A 14,206-nucleotide genomic window follows, 5' to 3' on the forward strand; every position below is an offset into this window, starting at 1 on the left:
GGGGCCGGAGGGGGTCACAGAGACGGGGAGGGGTGCAGGGGCCGGAGGGGGTCACGGAGACGGGGAGGGGTGCAGGGGCAGGAGGGGGTCACGGAGAGGGGTGTGGGGGCCAGAGGGGGATACGGAGAGGTTGGCCTGGCTGGGACTTTATTCCTTGGAGAGCAGGAGACTGAGGGGTAACCTTGTAGAGGTGTATAAAATCCGGAGGGGCACAGATCGGGCGAATGCACTCAGTCTGTTTCCTGGGGAAAGGGAACCAAGAACTAGAGGGCATGGATCCAAGGTGAAAGAGGAAAAATTTAAAAAGGACCCGAGGGGCAACTTCTTCACCCAGAGGGTGGTGTGTATATGGAACGAGCTGCCAGAGGAAGTGGCAGACCCATGCCCACGCACAGTCGCACAGGTACAACCACAACATTTAAAAGACACTTGGACAGGTCCATGGATAGGAAAGGTTTAGAGGGATTGGGGCCAAACACAGACAAGTGGAACTGGCTAGGATGGGAATCTTGGTCAGCACGGACGAGTTGGGCCGAAGGGCCTGTACAACGGCTGCAGGGCTTGTGTTGGATGCCTGCTCTCCTGCCTTTACAAAGCGGCCGGGGCTTCCTCACCAGCCCTCGGAGGGGTTGGGGTGCCGATGCAGCTGAACGTCTACATGCTTCACCCCCCTCGCAGGCGGCCTGTTGATAGGGGTTGGGGGGGCTGGTCAGTGGGGAAGAAGGTGCACCCAGGTAATCGCTCCCCCTCGTGGTACGGAGTGGGATCAGCTCCTGGCAGGCTGGGTGCGGCACGGGATCGTCGAGGCTTGATCTGGAGTGGTGAAGAGTGTGAGGCTGCAGCCGAAGCCAAGCAGCTGTGGCAGGGAGGGGCAGTGGTGCCAACTGCCCGCATGGGCTCTGTGCACTGATGAGGCTCAAGGCTCACCAATAAATGCAACGCTGGAGGCAAGTCTGCTCCGTGCTGTCTGTCTGAGTGTTCACTGTGTGTCTCTTTGCTTTCGATGGTGTTTGCTGCTCTCCTGGTCCTGGTGGGAGCGTGCAGAAGGAGCTTCACTCTGTGTCTGACCCCGGGAGTGTGTGATGGGACGGTGCGGAGGGAGCCTCACTCTGTGTCTGACCCCAGGGGCGTGTGATGGGACGGTGCGGAGGGAGCTTCACCCCGTGTCTGACCCTGGGAGTGTGTGATGGGACGGTGCGGAGGGAGCTTCACCCTGTGTCTGACCCTGGGAGTGTGTGATGGGACGGTGCGGAGGGAGCTTCACCCTGTGTCTGACCCCGGGGGCGTGTGATGGGACGGTGCGGAGGGAGCTTCACCCTGTGTCTGACCCTGGGAGTGTGTGAAGGGACGGTGCGGAGGGAGCTTCACCCTGTGTCTGACCCCGGGGGCGTGTGATGGGATGGTGCGGAGGGAGCTTCACCCTGTCTGACCCTGGGAGTGTGTGATGGGACGGTGCGGAGGGAGCTTCACCCTGTGCCTGACCCCGGGAGTGTGTGATGGGACGGTGCGGAGGGAGCTTCACCCTGTGCCTGACCCTGCTCTCCCAGCCCTGGGGGTATTTAATCGCTGTGACAAATGTTTTGCTGCCTCTGGCCACTGTTTACAGCAGGGGGCAGCAGAGGCACACACAGTGACGAGGTGCACTGCTGGGTCTGGATCTGCTCCCCAAGTCCGTGGAAATCAGGGAGGGAGCAAACATCCGTGTTCTTTCCGAGTCTGAATGCCAGGGGAGTGAGGGGAAGGAGCCAGTGACCCTCCATGGGTCGTTCCCTCATTCCCCTCCCTTCACAATCCAATGTGTCACTGTTGCCCCCGTCTGCTCCTTAAGCACTGCCCCAGTGAGAGGACATTCCACACGATCTCCAGCGACGGTGGGACACCAGACTCTGGTCCGACAGAGGCCACACCGGTGCGTTTTTCCCCCCCCCCCACCCCGCATGGGCTCCGGCACGCCCAGTGTGTGCCGGTCGGCGAGCACTCCCTCGCGGACATCCCAGCGGAAGGCCGAGAGGTCCGGGTGTCCCTAACCCTGTGGGTGATCTTCCAGCAGCGGTCCGTGTGGACAACCCCTGGGGTACGGAGCGTCGTGTTCCGCAGAGCTCGGTGAGGATCACAGCCGAGACACGAGGTTCTGCAGATGTTGGAATCTCCCTCCCCACCCTCGCCTCCCTCTGGTTCCTCACCTCCTTCCCCCTTTATTCCAAGGTCTCCTGTCCTCCGCTGCCGGATTCCTCCTCCTCCAGCCCTTTGCCTCTTCCACCTCTCAGCTTTGAACATCATTCCCCCTCCCCTGCCCCCCCCCACCCACCTTGCCCCTCCCCCCATCACCTGGACTCACCTATCCCCTGCCTGTGAGTGCTCGTCCCCCTCCCCTTCCTATTCCGGCTTCTCCCCTCTTCCCTTCCAGTCCTGATGAAGGGTCTCGGCCCGAAATGTCGACTGTTTATTTCCCTCCACGGATGCTGCCTGACCTGCTGAGTTCCTCCGGCATTGTGTGTGTTGCTCAGGATCATAGCAAACCTCTCCGGACCTCCTTGGTCAGTGTCCTGCCCAGGGAGAGGTGGCTGATTGTCTCAGCTCCCAGGGTTTCTGCTCGAGCCCGGCCTTCAGGTGTCCATCGACCCCGGAGAAGTGGCAAAGCCTCAAAGCCAGGAGCGCACCATGTCCATGGCTGATCAGCCCCTTGATCTGCTCGTTCTCATCTGGGTCTTCCTGACAGAGAAGTCGCAAGGCTCTTCACAGAGGCCGGGGGCAGTGGACCTCGGGCAGCTGGGGCCACTGTGGACATTGCTGCAGGGAGCAGCAGCAGTTGTACGGAGATACAGCACAGGAACAGGCCCTTCGGCCCACCGAGTCCATGCCGACCTCAAGCACCCCTCCCTGTTTCATTCTCCCCACATTTCCCAACAACATTCCCCCACCCCCACCCCCCAAGGGCCATGACCAGGTAGGTTGGGAGACTCAATCCTCTCAATTCATCTTGAGAGGTCCATTCAAGAGTCTGATAACAGCGAGACAGAAGCTGTCCTTGAGCCTGGTGGTACATGTTCTGGAGCTTTTGTATCTTCTGCCCGATGGGAGGGGGGGTGGGGGAGGAAGAGGTCTGTGGAGGTGTGGCCCTCTGCCTCCACAGATAGGATCTCTTTATTAGTCACGTACATTGAAGCACACAGTGAAATGCATCTTTTTGCGTAGAGTGTTCTGGGGGCAGCCCACAAGTGTCGCCACACTTCCGGCGCCAACATAGCGCGCCCACAACTTCCTAACCTGTACATCTTTGGAATGTGGGAGGAAACCGGATCACCCGGAGGAAACCCACGCAGACACGGGGAGAACGTACAAACTCCTTACAGACCACCGGAATTGAACCTGGGTCACTGGCGCTGTAATAGCATCACGCTAACCGCTGCACTACCATGCCTGCTCGACCCACTGAGTTACCCCAGCAGTTTGTTTGAAGTTCTACATCTCAACATCTGCGGTCTCACGTGTCTCCCTTCCAAGCCTTCTCCTGGGAGTCTCCCCTGGGTGTGGCAGCGTGAGGGCGCCCAGCGATCCCACGCCGCTCTCGCCTGTGGCCATCCTCGGAGGTCACATGATCCACTGCCCAGCCAGCCCGATGCAGGAACCTCCCTCGGATCAGCAGAGGCACGTGGGGAGAGTTGTTGGACGGTGAGACACTGTGTATGTGTGTGTGTGTGTTTGTGAGAGAGATCGCGATCAACATCTGCAAACACTTGAGGACAAAACCGTTGACGTACCACAAAAAATCCCCACAGCTGGCAGCATCTGCATTGGGAAGTTAATAGACTCTCAGAGACTTCAATCAAGGATTTTGGCTTGGTCTAATTCCCCCCGTGCCAATTTCTTTCGACTGACCCCATTGCTATTTTCTAGATCATTATTTTTTCCCAAAAAAAGCCCCTGACCTCAAATATTCCCCATGTTCCTGCAGCAAGGGTTAGATCTGGAAATAAGCCTCTCTCTATCCCATCCTGTCAAAGGCTCTCAGCCCCGCTGCAGCACAGGTCAGACACAGGGTGAAGCTCCCTCCACACCGTCCCATCGCACATTCCCGGGGTCAGACACAGGGTGAAGCTCCTTCCGCACCATCCCGTCACACACTCCCGGGGTCAGACACAGGGTGAAGCTCCATCCGCACCGTCCCATCACACACTCCCGGGGTCAGACACAGGGTGAAGCTCCTTCCGCACCATCCCGTCACACACTCCCGGGGTCAGACACAGGGTGAAGCTCCCTCCGCACCGTCCCGTCACACACTCCCGGGGTCAGACACAGGGTGAAGCTCCCTCCCCACCGTCCCGTCACACACTCCCGGGGTCAGACACAGGGTGAAGCTCCTTCCGCACCATCCCGTCACACACTCCCGGGGTCAGGCACTGGGTGAAGCTCCCTCCGCACCGTCCCGTCACACACTCCCGGGGTCAGGCACTGGGTGAAGCTCCCTCCGCACCGTCCCATCACACACTCCCGGCGTCAGACACAGGGTGAAGCTCCCTCCGCACTGTCCCATCACACACTCCTGGGGTCAGACACAGGGTGAAGCTCCCTCCACACCGTCCCATCACACACTCCCGGGGTCAGACACAGGGTGAAGCTTCCTCCACACCGTCCCATCACACAGTCCTGAGCCATGTCCCCTCTCCTGAGGATACGAAGGGAACAGCTGCCCTCCATTCCCTCAGCTCAGACCTTGCTTGTGTGCCCCCAGACGGTGACTGCTGCAGTTTGTGCTGACCCAGGGGTTGTGCCCAGGTTCCTCGACAGTTTGACTTGGGCTCACAACCATTTACATTGGAGAGTCACAGGCAAATGCACACATTGATGGATACAGACACACAGTCACCTTCACAGACAATCTGTCACACACACTCGTGCACAACCTCTCTCACACAATCTCAGACTCTGTCTCACACATTCTCTCTCCCTCACACACGATCTCCCTCTGATGCTCATGTACACAGTCTCACACACACCACACTTCCATGTGCACACAGACCACTGTATGCGGTCTCACACACCCCATGTGACACAATCTCATGTGCACACAGCTGCGTGCAAACTCAGTCTCATGCACAAACCCCTGTACGCACAGTCTTACAGACCCATATGTGTACACAGTCTCGCACACAGACTCCTGTACACACACTCTTACATGCAGGCTCATCTACATACATCCTTTCACACAGACACACATACGCATAGTCTCACACACAGACCCATGCGTGCACACAGTCTCACACACACAGAGACCCATGCATGCGCACAGTCTCACACGCAGACCCATGCGTGTGCACACTGTCTCACATACCTGTCTACATACAGCCTCTCACACAGACACGTACACACAGTCTCACACACAGACCTGGCACGCACAGTCTCACATACAGACCTGTGCATGTACACACAGCCTCACACACAGACCCAGCACGCACAGTCTCACATACAGACCTGTGCATGTACACATAGTCTCTCACACAGACCCGTGTGTGCGCACAGTCTCGCACTCAGACCCGGCACACAGTCTCACACACAGACCTGTGCATGTACACACAGCCTCACACACAGACCCGGCACGCACAGTCTCACATACAGACCTGTGCATGTACACAGTCTCACACACAGACCCGGCACGCAGTCTCACATACAGACCTGTGCATGTACACACAGTCTCACACACAGACCCGTGCGTGCACACAGCGGGGACACTGTGTCGCTTCAGTGATGGATCCTCGCCGACTGTTGCTGTGAAACCCGTCAGCAGGTGACAATCGGAAGGCACATCACTGGGCCGTTTGAAGCTCTCTCCTTCCGGCAGGAGGTGACTCAGAGGTGGTGAAGGGGCTTATCTTCAGCAGCAAATGTCTCTGACACTTGTTTCCAACCCGTCTGTTTGCCAGAAGCTGTCCCCAGTGACAACTTTCAGATTATTCCTGTCTCTCTGACAGCTTCCTCCTGCCTCCTGTGGAGCTGAATCCAGCTGGAGTGACACAGTGGGCACGGAACAGCCTTCGTCCCCACTGTCTGCGCCCACTGTGGCTCAGAGAGCAGCAGGCCCACCTCACCATCACCGGTGTGGCTTTGTGTCCCGCCCCAGACATCTGAGTGTGGACCTCTGGGCTCGTTCTCCACTGCAGGGTCGAGGGAAGGGTGGTGAGGACGGAGCAGCAGTGAGGAGGGAGTGCCGCACTGCGGGAGGGGCGGTGAGGAGGGCGGGGCGGTGAGGGAGCGCCGCACTGCGGGAGGGGAGGTGAGGAGGGGGCGTTGAGGAGGGAGCACCGTGCTGTGGAAGGGGAGGTGAGGAGGGAGCGCCGCGCTGCGGGAGGGACGGTGCGGAGGGAGCGCTGCGCTGTGGGAGGGGCGGTGAGGAGGGAGCGGTGAGGAGGGAGCACCGCGCTGTGGGAGGGGCGGTGAGGAGGGGGCGGTGAGGAGGGAGCACCGCGCTGCGGGAGGGACGGTGAGGAGGGGGCGGTGAGGAGGGAGCGCCGCGCTGTGGGAGGGGCGGTGAGGAGGGAGCGCCGCGCTGCGGGAGGGGTGGTGTGGAGAATGTACACAGGAATGTGAGGGGGGACCAACATGATGTCTGTAAAGTGTGAATACATGAGTGTGACTGTGTGGGTCAGTGTGTGTACACAAACCTATGTCTATGTGTGTGTGTGTCTGTTTTTGTGTGTGACCTGTGTGCATGTGTCTGTGTTTGTGTATGTGACTGTGTGACCATGTGTGTCCGTTTCCCTCTGTGTGTGGTGTGTGTGTGTGTGTGTGTGTGTGTTCCTGTCCCTGTGAAACCCTGTGAGTGTGTCCCTCTGTGAGTGTGTCCCTGTCTCTGTGAGACCCTGTGTGTGTGTGTCAGCACCCTCTTCGAGTGGAGCTGATTGTGCACCATGGTGTGTGCAGACTCTGCCTCCCCCTCTCCCGGGGGTCTCCTGGTGCATGAGCCGCAGGTCCGAGGACCCTACCCCAGCCAAAGAGCTGGGGGTCTCTGACAACCTACCCTCGGGGTCTGGCTGTGTGACACCACTCGACACCCAGACACCCCAGGGGTAGTGACTGGCTCAGGAGGCCTCATGCAGGAGCTGGGGGGAAGGGTGCGGAGAGGTTTGGGAGGGGAATTCTGGAGGTGGGGATTAGCAAAGGTGGAGTGACAGAAGAGGGATGTGGGGGGTGGGGAGAAACCTCCCAGGGTGCGGGTCTGAGGGAGGTTAGGAGAGCAGGAACCAGGTGTGGTGGGTGGAGAGGACAGGGTGCGTTCTGGGACCCCAGAGCGTTGGTGGGGATGTGGATTATCCCCCGGATGAGGGAATAACCCTGACGCTAGTGGCAGAGAGTCATATCTTAATCAAGCAAATTCAGGGCAGCATCTCCTGGGCATTGGATGCCGAGAGGGCGGTTACCACCCTCCACACCAACAGCTCCCCACGGCGGATTGTTGGCACGCAGTGTACGTTCTGGTTTCTGTCCGTGGCATTGAGTGCTGTAAATTAGCGTTTGAACAGCAGTGCATTCCAGGGGAATGGGGTCAGGGTTGGGCAGGCAGAGAGCCCAAGCAGCTGGGGGAAAACCAACATGAAATGCTGGTGAGAGAGCTTCCTGAGCACTGTCGACAGAGGCCGTATGTTTATTCCTCTCCCAGAGCTTGGCGGATAAATAATTGGACACACTTGGCACTCAATCACTGGAAAAGCATTGGTTCCATCCCTGGCCCAATAATGTCAGGCTTTATTGGCACCCGGAGTGTGTGTGTCTGAGTGAGTGCATGAGTCTGTGACTCTGTGTGTGATTCTGTGTGTGTGTGTGTGTGTGTGTGTGTGTGTGACTGCTCCATGCCTCCCTGGGGGCAGGCACTGCTGGGAGGGATGGATTGGGTTTCAGGTTGGGTACAGACTCCCACTGTGTACCCGGGGGAGCAGAGGGAGAGTTCACACCCCGGGGAGGGGAGGGGCCCTTGGGGAGGGGTGTGGGGGCCTGAGGCGGGGAGGGGTGTGGGGGCCAGGTGATGTAATGGGACCACGGTGTGTTCTGACCATGGGGGGATTGTCTGTCTGTGGGGCTGTGTAATCCTCTCATGAATGCATTCATTTCAAACACTTTGCATCCGTTGAAGATTGTCGAAGTTGTTGCGGGAATACTGAGCGGTCACCAGAGGTCAACAGTGCTCGTCTGATTTTGTCACTGGGGCGGTGTGACTGTAGCTGGGGAGTTGGTGTTACATGGGAGGGGGAGGGGGATCCTGTGTGTGTTGAGGGGGGGTTTCAGCCTCTCCTGCACCACCTCAAAGCCCTGGAGACGAAGCAACACTGCATCCAAATCAGCTCTCAAATTCCTGACAAATTTAGCACCGTCTGAGTCACTGACACATTCCTCAGGGATCCGCCCTCCCTGGGACCGAGCCCAGAGCTCACACACAGCGGGAGCTGGGGACACCGGCACCTTCCCAGCGGATCCTCCTGCTGGCTCCCTCCGCCTCATCGGTCACTCACTTCCCATCTGCCTCAACATCACCTCCCTCCACCCCATATCCCTCACTCCCTCCTCCCCTCCATATCCCTCACTCCCTCCTCCCCACATCCCTCACTCACTCCTCCTCCCCACGTCCCTCACTCCCTCCCTCCTCCCCACGTCCCTCATTTCCTCCCCACGTCCTCACTCCCTCCCTTCCCCCCCCCACATCCTCCCCTCCCCAACCACCCACATCCGTGGTGCTACATGAAGACAGAAGAAGGTTCCTGCAGTTGAACAGCTGGCTGGCAAGGGTCAAAGGTCTGGCCACAGAACAGCTCAGGAACAGGCCCTTCGGCCCACAATGTTGTGCTAAACTAGTTAAGCAAATGATACCTAATCCCTTCTGCCTGCACATGGTTCACATCCCTCCATTCCCCGCACGTCCATCTGCCTATCTAAGAGCCTCTTAGATGCTTCTATCGTATCTGCCTCCACGCCCACCCCTGGCAGCACATTGCAGGCACCCACCGCTCTCTGTGTAAAAAACTTGCCCCACACATCTCCTTTGAATGTTCCCCCTCTCACCTGAAATGCATGGCCTCTAATATAACACATTTCTACCCTGGGAAAAAAGATTCTGGCTGTCCACTCTATCTGCGCCTCTTATAATGTTATAAACCTCTATCAGGTCTCCCCTCAGCCTGTGCCGCTCCGGAGAAAACAACCCATGTTTGTCCATACTGGTGGAATATATGGATCTGAAAATGTCCGTGACCCTTAAGAAAGGGCAGAGTCTAAAACTCTCTCGAAATCTGGCCAGCTGCTTGGATAAACCTTTTTAATGCGCACTCACATGTTATATTGCCACATCCTGATGAACAATCCTGATGACGTCCAAAATAGAAAGATCAGGATTAAAATCTCTGCTGTGTCCGTAACCAATATCATATTCCTCTGATGAGTATTACTCAACAGAAAGTCAGCGAGCACAATGTGTTATTAGAGGGTCTCAACATCACAGCAGCCTCCAGCCATCGACACTGTGGTGTTAATGGACCCTTGAATGGAAGAGTGGTACATTGGTTTATTATTGCCACACGGACCGAGCTACAGTCAAAAACTTTGTTTTGCCTGCTGTCCGTACAGATCATATAGTTACACAGTGCATTGAGGGAGTACAAGGGAAAACAATAACAGAATGCAGAATAAAGTGTTACAGTTACAGGGAAAGTGCAGTGCAGGCAGACAAGGTGCAAGGGCCACGATGAGGTAGATTGTGAGGTCAGGAGTCTGTACTAGGGAGCTGTTCAATAGTCTTATAACAGCGGGGTAGAAGCTGTCCTTGACACTGGGTGAAGCTCCCTCCACACCGTCCCATCACACACTCCTGGGGTCAGACACTGGGTGAAGCTCCCTCCACACTGTCCCATCACACACTCCTGGCGTCAGACACAGAGTGAAGCGCGGGGGCTTGGGGTGGGGAGTGTTACAGGGATCAGTGCCATGCTACAGGTTCTTAAATTAGTTGACAGACTCCCCAACGGCCTGTCACTTCTGTGACCTGGAGGACTCTCTTCCATGGAGTGTGATGTTGCCGCCCGCCCTGTTGGAGTATTTGTCAGGGCCGCTCCTCTGGTTCTGGCTGCACTTAAGGCTCACCCTCTGGGCACCCTGTCTGAACGTAGAACGTAGAACATCGAACAGTACAGCACAGACCAGGCCCTTCGGCCCACATAGCTAATCCCTCCTACCCACAGAATGCCCACATCCCTCCATTTTCCTCTCATTCATGTGCCCATCCAAGCCCCTCAAAAGCCCCCAATGAGTTTGCCTCCACCACCCTGTCAGGCAACGCATTCCATCTGGAAGGAGGGGAGATCAGTCAGGGGAATCTCCGTGTCTGCGTCTGCGCCTGGCCATTCACAGGTCCGGCCAGCGGGCAGCCTAGGGTTCCGCCCAAGCCAACTACCAGGGATACCACCATGCCCGGATGTTCCTGGAGAGGGAGCAGGTGATGTCTGCTTGCTCTCTGCAAGCCTTTCGGGACCAGTGGTCTCTGGACGGCTGGAGACCATTCCTGGACATGGGAGAATTTAACTTGTTTCATTCTTCACAAACTGAACCAAGACCAATACGACAGAGTTGCCCCTGTCCGTAAAGGCCAAGTTGGTGTCCTAAACTTAAACAAAGTCAGTTCTGAAGATGCAGGGACAGAGTTGCCTGAAAGGAACGAGGGTAGATGGTAGATCTTCGACTGGGGATAATTCAGGAGATCCCTCACACATTTCAGCAGAGGTGCGTTCCGGGCAAGAATGAGTGGTTCCGTTCTGGCTGCACTCCAGCCCCACGCTGCTGATCTACGGTCACCCGGTGTGGTGGGGGGGCAGGTGCGTGAGAGATGTCCTGGTGGGTCTTCTCCTGGGTCTGGTCAAGCTGGCCATCCACGGGTCCCGGCGGCGGGCGGCCGAGGGTTCCGGCCGGTCCACCTGCCTGCCGCCTTCTGGGCTCATGTCCGCGCGCGGATGTCCTTGGAGAGGGAGCTCGTGGTATCCATAGGCATCCCAGTTGGGTTCTGTGATCGGTGGGGCCCTCAGGGGATCGCATGTGTTGTGGACGGTGAGAATGTGATTCTTCCCTGAAGTGTTGCGTGTGCGTTCGGCAGGTGTTAGTTAGCGTTATTGCTGTAGTTCTGTAGTTTGCAGAGTTTTTCTTCAACTTTCTGTATTAGTTGCAGTATTTTGACGCTAGATGTTCTTTTGTAGTGCTTTTGGCGAATAAACGTTTATATTATATTGGAAAAAAGAACAGTTCCGCAAGGGGGATCCTTCGACCTGAAAACGTTGAGGGTGGCACCAAGTTGAAAGAAAAGGACCGAGTATTGAGGACACTAGCGGCAGGACAAGGGAGTGGAAAACCGGTAAAGGACAACTAAAAATATGTCGAAAGAGGGGAAAGAAAGTGTGTGAGAATCAACGAGCAGGCAGTATAAGAGGGAAAGAGTTTGAAGCTTTTACAGGTAAAAACAGAGCAGAGCAAAGGTAGTCATAGATTGGAGAATTAGAGGCAGGAAATGGAGATGGGGCAGAGATTTTTAAATGATCGTTTCACGGTGGAATGCACTAATGCTATCAGGTGAACAAGGGGCCAAAGGGAGAGAGAAAAGGTGCAAAGCAAACTCACAGGAGAAGGCACCTGTTTCTCACGGGAAGGTCCAGCATGAGAACAGGCCCTTCGGCCCACAGAGTATGTGCTGACCACAATCGTTTGAGGAAGCTGCTGTGGACCACTTTAGTTCTGGTCGTGTTCTTCTACAGATGTACGGTGGAGAGCATTCTGACTGGCTCCATCACCGCCTGGTACGGAGGCTCCAATGCACAGGATCGCAAGAGGCTGCAGAGGGTTGTAGACTCAGCCAGCTCCATCACGGGCACAACCCTCCCCGCCATCGAGGACATCTTCAAGAGGTGGTGCCTCAAGAAGGCTGCATCCATCACTTAAGGACCCTCACCACCTGGGACATGCCCTCTTCCCATTACTACCATTGGGGAGGAGGTACAGGAGCCTGAAGACCCACACTCAATGATTCAGGAACAGCTTCTTCCCCTCCGCCATCAGATTCCTGAACGGTCCACGAAGCCATGAACACTACCTCGTTATTCCTCTTTCTTTGCACTATTTATTTACTTCTGTAATTTATAGTAATTTTTATGTCTTTGCACTGTACTGCTGCTGCAAAACAACACATTTTATATCACTTAAGTCAGTGATAATAATCCTGGTTGTAAGAGGTGATGTTACTGAACTGTGGGGAAGAGTGATCATAATAACAAAGAATTTTGCCTTCAGTTTGGAGTGACAAACGTAGGGCTGAAACTGATCTAAAACAACGATATATTTCAAGGCCGAGTTGGCACAAAGTGGAGGAGGAAAGCAGGTTGGAGGGTAAGGCTGTTGAAAGAATGTGGCCTACCTTTACGGACACATGTTGTAATATCTAAAATAATATCTGTCCCATTGAGAAATAATGACACGGTAGGAAAGGTGTGGCTATCTCAGGAAGTTATTCAGAAAGGCGGGCACGGTACTGTAGCGGTTAGGGTAACACGTAGGGTAATGTCTCTGCACTGTACGGCTGCCACAAAACAACACATTTCACGACGTATAAGTCAGTGATGATAAACTTGATTCTGATTGGATGGGAAAACACATGCTGAGGACACAAAGGGGGATATGGATAGGTTTAGTGAGTGGGTAAGTAGTTGGGAGATGGAACAGAGAAGTTGTACGTTGACTAAACAGAGAAAGACCCTTGAAGACGGATGCCGAGGTGTCCTCACACAAAGCACAGAGCACAAAGTTGACCTACAGGTACAGCACGTCATTCAAAGGCAAAGGGAAGGTGCTGGAGGAGCTCAGTGGGTCGGGCAGCATCTGCGGAGGGAAACGGACGGTCGACTGTCTTCACTGCAGAGAAGATGGAGTTTCAAAGTTGGGAGCAGCAACACTGCCTGCAGATGTGCTTCCCCTCCTTCACAGTGGGACAGACCTGCGTTGGAGTCAGCAGCGAGAAGGTCCCTTCAGACAGTGACAGTGAAAGGAGGGACGGTCTACAGCTGTTGGACGTCAGAAGGACGAGAGCCACGGATTCATAGGGGGATGGGATGCACTGGGGGGCTGTTTCTACTTGTGGGGGGAATCGAGAACTCAGGGACGTGGGTTCCAGAGAAGGGGAGGGTGGTGGGCGTCACTCATTTAGGATGGGAAGAACTTGCCCTCTCGCGGGGTGGTGGACCTGCGGCATTCTGGAACAGAGTCAGTCAACAGACTCGAGGAGGAAGAGGAGGCTCGTGAAGGTTGGGTCTCCGTCGCGTTGCGAGCACGTTTCCCGTCGTGCCCCTGCATGCACGGACTTGTGCGGCTGACGGTAAACTCGGCTTCGGCAGTCGTGGCCACACTCGGGGTCATGGGGAAGGGGAGGCGAGGCCACGATCAGGCAGGGGACGACGTCACTGAAGGTCGAGTAGGGTTCGGGGTCAAACGACTGGCTCCAACACAGAGTTCTTCTGTTCTATTCCTTCCTTCCTAACCTAAGCTTCCTCAGGAGGTCACAGATATTCGGCATGTCCCCGATGACCCTCACCAATTTCTATCGATGCACCACAGAAAGCATCCGATCTGGATGCATCACGGCTTGGTATGGCAACTGCTCTGCCTGGGACCGCAAGGAACTGCAGAGAGTTGTGGACACAGCCCAGCACGTCACGGACACCAGCATCCCCTCCGTGGACTCTGTCTACACCTCTCGCTGCCTCGGTAAAGCAGCCGACATAATCAGAGACCCCACCCACCCCGGACATTCTCTCTTCTCCCCCCTCCCATCGGGCAGAAGATACAACAGCCTGAAAGCACGTCCCCCCAGGCTCAAGGACAGCTTCTACCCCACTGTTATAAGACTATAACGAGAGAAGAGATCTTTATTAGTCACATCTACATCGAAACACACAATGAAATGCATCTTTTGCGTGGAGTATTCTGGGGGACAGCCCGCCAGTGTCGTCACGCTTCCGGCGCCAACACAGCACGCCCACAACTTCCTAACCCGTACGTCTTTGGAATGTGGAGGAAACTGGAGCACCCAGAGGAAACCCACGCAGACACGGGGAGAACGTACAAACTCCTTACAGGCAGTGTTATGCTAACTGCTACACTACCGTGCCTTATATGATAAGACCTTATATGATAA

This window comes from Pristis pectinata, chromosome 40 (genome assembly GCF_009764475.1).
Source record: "Pristis pectinata isolate sPriPec2 chromosome 40, sPriPec2.1.pri, whole genome shotgun sequence".
Classification (NCBI taxonomy): domain Eukaryota; kingdom Metazoa; phylum Chordata; class Chondrichthyes; order Rhinopristiformes; family Pristidae; genus Pristis; species Pristis pectinata.